The sequence below is a fragment of the Equus asinus genome, chromosome 21, assembly GCF_041296235.1.
Source record: "Equus asinus isolate D_3611 breed Donkey chromosome 21, EquAss-T2T_v2, whole genome shotgun sequence".
Classification (NCBI taxonomy): domain Eukaryota; kingdom Metazoa; phylum Chordata; class Mammalia; order Perissodactyla; family Equidae; genus Equus; species Equus asinus.
In genome coordinates, this window is record NC_091810.1 from 64,289,005 (window position 1) to 64,295,532 (window position 6,528).

At 42.9% G+C, this 6,528-nt stretch overlaps 1 long non-coding RNA gene across 1 annotated transcript; it reads left to right on the top strand.

Annotated features, from left to right (window-relative positions):
• Positions 1-374: 374 nt before the first annotated feature.
• LOC123279359 (uncharacterized) lies at positions 375-5,341 on the top strand. Its single transcript, XR_006517357.2, has 6 exons — positions 375-511; positions 982-1,072; positions 2,372-2,421; positions 2,689-2,852; positions 3,648-3,743; positions 3,837-5,341. It is a non-coding gene; the product is annotated as an uncharacterized lncRNA (long non-coding RNA).
• The last annotated feature ends 1,187 nt before the right edge of the window (positions 5,342-6,528 follow it).

Here is a 6,528-nt window from a genome sequence, read left to right on the forward strand (position 1 = left end):
AACCGCGATAGTCTGCAGATATAGCTAATTGCTTTGAAAGCCTCAGGATCCCTTCACCCTGCTTGCCCTGTTGGGGTTAAGTACCTTCCTCTCTGGGGCCAGGAGGATTCCCTTCCTGCCTGCAAGGCGTTTGTGTGTTTCCAGTCCTCTGGTTCCTGCTCCAAGTCTTTAGGAACCACACAGCTGCCTTCTCCCGTCTGTATTTTACAATTTCTCCTGGTGAATTTTTGGAGAGAAAGCTAAGAGTTAGCATGGGTGGGAAGTAATTATAGTTTTCAATTCTCAGTCTTTATCTCCTTCTAAGCAGGTGAAGAAAGAACTAAGACCTTTCTGGTGGTTAAGATCGTAAACCTGTGGGTGCTCTCGGAAGCAGTAGGAGAAAGAGCGGCTATACCAACGGAAATGAGCCCCCCCTCACCGCCGTAGGTAATGCCGGGAAGACAAGCGGAGAGGAAGGCAATTGCAGGACTTAAAGGGCATTTATTGTCATTCACATTTCCCAGGATTTCAGGTAAGCTGAGTGGATTTCATTTCAGACACTATATAATGAAATGCAGAGCTAATTTTAGAAGTTATTATTCGTCAATCAATTAAGTCAGGAAGTTATTTAATATCCCCCAAAACAATTTTCTCGGCTTCCCATCGCAATCACTTTGCTGTGATGAGCAGGCAGGGGAAACTTGACCTTGTAGTGCAGGTCATGATACACGGTGCAGCGTCCATCTGCTTTGTGAGGGGAACGTGTGGCCGGGGCTGTTGCAGCGAGGATGAGGGAACACAACTGACTCTGGGCTTTCCATTTTCTTCCTTTTCTATATTATTTGGCTTTTTAGTTGGAGACGATCAGTTTCTTGCAGATGTGATTTTTATGCCAAAACTCTTTTTTTTATTTTGGTCTCTAGGGACCAGATGACATCCAACATATTGCTATTTGTGGTAGATTGTGTTATTGTCCTAATTATCAATTGTTCTTCCCTGAAGCGCCCTGCAGTGCCCATCCTCCTGGAATATTAAATATAATTGCTCTGCTGAACTCAAGTGTGGCCGTGAGACTTGCTTCGTCCAAAGAAATGTGAGTGAAAGTGACGTGTGAGACTTCCAAGTGCAAGATCTAAGGGCTATTGTGTGGTTCTACCGTAGCTCTTTCCTTCTGCTACCAACCAGGAGGTCACAGATGGAGGCTGCTCCATCACCTGAGTCCCGGGGTGGAGCTGACCTGGAGAAGCACCATAGCAGATCTGTGATAGACACGTAGCCTGCACAGGAAATAAGCTGCTGAAACTTGGGCTCTGTTTTTACCGTAGCACAACAGCCTATCCTGACTGATACAGTAGTGAAAACTTTTGGAGCTTAGTCAGCGAAAATAATTTTTGTCCCTCTCACTCTCTGATTTCTTCTCATGGAAAGCAACCCTTATTACCATATGCAAGGATACTTTTCTGGGTCAGTGTGCTGGCTTAGGAAAAAGCTGTGAAGTTGCTTGCTGAAAAATGAGGCTTCGATATAGTAATATACTCCAGTTAATTTCTGGAAAAGAGTTGAACAGAGAGTGGTTGCTCCATGAGGGCCAATATCACATCGGTCTTCCTCATTTCCATATCTCTGATGCTTAGCAGAGTACTTTGCCCATAAGTGCCGAATAAGTATTTGTTGGATGGATACTAAGTGATTAAAAAAGAAATTGGACATCTCCATTCTTACAGGTGGCATGTAACATTTTGGATGAAAAAAAATTTATGTTTAGGGTTTGAACAGCATGTTAAGTCAAGTTAAGAACTGAGAGGCCAACATGGGTCTATGGGATTCTGCTAGGACCACACCAGGTGTCACAACCCCTCATGTCACTCGGGCTGACGCTGAAAGAATCAATGAATGAAGCAGGCTGGGTCACTTCAGCACAAAAATAGCCTCCCTCCCCTTTTTCTTGAAATGTGGTTCTCTTAGTCTCTTAGTCTGTCTTTAATTTCCCCACATTTTGATAGAGACGTGTGTGAGAAATATTTTTCTGTCTAACTTGACTATAAGAAAAACAAAAGCACAGTTATGATGACAGTCACTCACGGGCAGCCTCAGTTTCTAGGGGACACAAGAAGTGGTGACTTGAAGGGCATGTGTTCCAGCAAAAGGAGTCAGGTATTTCTCAGCTCCTGCCGTGTTGGAACACGGGCCCAGTTCTCCCAGAGCATCCTAATTTTTAGGAGAAGCTGGCAATCTGGAGTTTGAATTTTCCAATTTTTAAATGTTGGCAACTGAAAATCAACATTAAGTTCAGTGCAGGATACCACTGTTCGGGGCCAACAATGTGTTTTTTCAGGGCAAATTCAGCCCCAGGCCACCTGTTGCAACTTCTGACCTTTGTCTATTTTTTCAGGTCTTGCTTCTGGGAAGAAAGCTCTAGATGTTAAGATTAGATTTGCATAGGTAAGTGTGATTTTTAGAAAACACCTGGAGGAAGGGCTGAAGCCAATTTCCACTGCCCCTCCTCACCTGATCGGCCACGAGGACAGCAGGAGGCTGCTGTGCGTCCTTGCGGAGTCGCTCCTCCGTTTAGGCCAGTGTCCTTTGACCTCGAGTATTTCTAAGATTAAGTTGGAGATTTGGGTTCTAAATTACATAGTCAGAGTGTCCTTGCTGAAATGAAAAGTTTTATTTTTGTTCAAGTGTTTGTTTCTTGTTTCTTTTCCTCAGATAACATTAGAAAATGTCCAATCTCCTCCAAAGGAAAGCTGAAGGCCTGGATGAAGATGCAAAGGGTTTGGAGTCCCAGGACAAGGGACATTCTAGAAGAGGACAGAAAGGCCTGTGTACGAGGAGACGTCCTTGCTATTTTCAGCTTTTCTAAGATTGGAGAGGTGTGTGCCACAGCAAAGGCTACTGCTTGAAGATGTCTATGATCTTTGGGATGTACCCAATTTTAAAGTGTAAAGAGGACAAATGTTTTGTTTGTATCCACCCAGCATCACTGCAACAGGTTTCTTCTATTTTGGAAATTTCCCTCATTTTAATGTAGGAGTAACCCTTGATTCCTCTCTTTTTTTTTAATTCTCGCTTTTTCGGTGAGGAAGATTGGCCCTGAGCTAAAATCTGTTGCCAATCTTTCTCTTTTTTTTTTCCCCTCCCCAAAGTCCCAGTACATAGTTGTATATCCAAGTGGTAGATCATTATAGTTCTCCTATGTGGGATGACACCATAGCATGGCTTGATGAGCGGTGCTAGGTCTGTGCCGAAGATCCAAACTAGTAAACCCCTGGCCACTGAAGTGGAGCGTGCAAACTTAACCACTCAGCCATGGGGCCAGCCTCCTTTTTAAATCCTGCCTCCTGAAGGTTGAAAGCAGGTCTCATGTTCTCAGCCTCTCACCTTCCTGGTTCATCTTACAGCTGGTGCCCAGGCCAGTGACCAAAGCTCTGGGTGATGGGTTTCTTCTGTTTGTCCCTCTAGATCCGCTCTGCACCCTTCTCTACCTGTCCTGTCCCCCAGGAGGCTGACCTGTATCTCCAAGTTTCCTTGCCTCCGGCTTCTGGTTGGGTCTAGCCACTGAGAGGCAATAGCAGGAGACTGGAGAGTGGAAGGAGAGAGTAGTGGGACGTTGATGCCCCCAGCTCTGTCTATGCCAGGAAGTGTTCTGACCTTCACTACTTTTCCAGGAATAGAGTATAGAGATAGTAGAGCGTCATAGAGATAACGGATGACCTTGCCAACCCGGTGGAAAATACAGATGAGAAACTGCACACCGAGACCAGGTGGGTGAATATGGTGGACAGAAAGTCAACATCTTGTGGGATGATAACAGTGATCTTATGGCTGCTCGCTCATGGCTATTGTGTTATTTGCAGTCTGGCCTACCAACTAGTGGTAATAAAAGTACACCAGCTGTGACACCTGCAAGCGATGGAGAAAAGCTCAGCACACTTTTGGTACATGAAAGCCACTCTCAATAAATTCCCCCAAAGCTCTGAATCAAAACAAAACAGACAACTGTTTATTATCTGCCATCTCCCCTGACTGTCACAGGAATAGCTCCTTCCCCTTGGCCCTTCAGATCCAGCTGCAGTGATGGTTTCCCCCTGTTGCTAGTCCTTGGGTGCATCACCATCCCTTCCCATATCACTGTAAACAGTCCTCTTAATAAACACCCTTCTGAGTGTGCCATCTCTTTCCTGCCTGGACCCCCAGTGATTCAGTCAAGCATGTCTTTGCCAAACTTTGACCCAAAAGCTGGTGACAGAAGAGGGCTAGGATGGTGTGATGGTTAATTTTATGTGTCGACTTGGCTGGGCTACAGTACCCAGATATTTGGTCAAACATTATTCTGGAGTTTCTGTGAGGGTGCTTGTGGATGAGATTAACATTTAAATCAGTGGACTTTGAATAAAGTAGATTTCTTTCTCCAATGTGGATGGGCCTCATCCAATCAGTTGAAGGCCTGAATAGGATGAACGACTGACCTCCTGCAAGCAACAGAGAATTCTGCCAGCAGGCTGATTGCCCTTGGACTTGAACTACAACTCTTCCCTGCTAGCTTACCCCATCAGATTTTGGACTTACCAAGCCTCCACAGCAATGTGAGCCAACTTCTTAAAAAAAGTCTCTCTCTCAAATACACATGCTTCTTCTTGGTTCTGTTTTGCTGGAGAACCCTGACTAACACAGATGGTGAACTTGCTCTCTTTCTTTAGAGGTTAAGGCTGTGAGGTAGAATTTCTGGAATGGATGTGGCAGTGGTTCAAACCGCATAATTGTTGCCTGGTGGCAGTGTTGGTGGCAGAACTAATCAGACTAGTTCTGCAATGTGGATTTGGGAACTCTTTCCGGGAGCTCATCTCAAGCCCATTTCTCCAGCCCTCCAAAGGATTTTGTAACCTGCTTAACATCCTTTGAATATTCTCCTTTTGCTTATTCAATTAGAGCCAAGCTTCTGTTGCTTACAACCATTAACCCTAACAGAAGCATGGACGAAGTACAATTGGAGAAAGGTCAGGTTGAGAAAAAGAAAAAGGTTTGTTTTTGTTTGTTGACTTAAAGAATAATTATCAAATGTAGTTTCATGGTATTAAAGTAATTCATTTTTCTTTCAATAAGCGATAAATATACAGTCATTCAGCTGTACTATTATATCTTTCTTTGGAATGTAATGTATTTTTCCAGATGGGCACAAACTACTCAAGTACATTGTTATCATTCTCTCGTTTAACTTTACTCTGAATGTCCCCGTGATTTTGATTCAGCATGAAGAAGCAAATGTCATTGTGTTGGCAAGAGGCTGCGTTCTGAGAGGGTGTGTGCTTGTTGGTCTGTGTCCCTTTTTCTCCTCTTTATATAAAGTTAAGCTTGCAGTTTCTGTGATGTTTGCGGAAGGATTAATTTCTACAAAACAGAAGATTTTAAAGCCTGCCTAAGGAATAGTCCTACTTGCTGGATAATGCAACCAAAATTTTTTATTTCTGATGTCATAATGTTTTAATTTTTTGGCTCTCATGGGAATGCATGAAAGGTGGAAATTTGGGAGAAAAGGCTGGTTTTCCTCTTGTTCTGTGGATTAATAAGCCAGTGGCTCTACCCTTAAATTGAGCATCTTTTATATGATATCCCTCTGAGTGTAACAATTTTTTTTAATATATAGACTTTATTTTTTTTAAGAGTTCACAGCAAAATTGAGTGAAAAGTACAGAGAGTTCCCAGATATCCTCTGCTCCCACACAGGCACAGCTTCCCCGACTATCAACATCCTCCACAGAGCAGTACATTTGTTACAATTGATAAACCAACATTGACACACCATTATCACCAAAGACTATAGTTTATATGAGTATTGGATGTTGTATGGGTTTTGAGAAATGTATAAGGACACGTGTCTTCTATTATAGTATCATACTGAATAATTTCACTGTCCTAAAAATCCTCTATTCTCTGACTATTCATTCTTCGCTCCCCCTAAACCCCTGGTAATCACCAATCTTTATACTGTCTCCATAGTTTTACCTTTTCCAGAATGTCACATAGTTGGAATCATACAGTATGTAGCCTTTCAGATTGGCTTCTTTCACTTAGTAATATGCCTTTAACTTTCCTCCATGTCTTTTCATGGTGTGATAGCTCATTTCTTTTTAGCACTGAATAATATTATGTTGGACAGATGTACCATAGTTTATTTATCCATTCGCTTATTGAAAGACATCAATTTAAAACAATTTTTTTAAGAAGATGGCACAGGGTCCATGTTTAATTTTTTTTTTTTTTTTTTTTTTTGGTGAGAAAGATTGACCCTGAGCTGACATCTGTTGCCAATCCTCCTCTTTTTGCTTGAGCAAGATTGTCCCTGAGCTAACATCTGTGCCATTCTTCCCCTACTTTGTATGTGGGATGCTGCCACAGATGGCTTGATGAATGGTGTACAGGTCCACACCCAGGATCTGAACCCACGAACATTGGCCCACCAAAGTGGAGCATGTGAACTTAACCACTACACCACTTGGCAGGCCCCTCCATGTTTAATTTTAACAGCTGTATATATCATGTTGAGGCTAA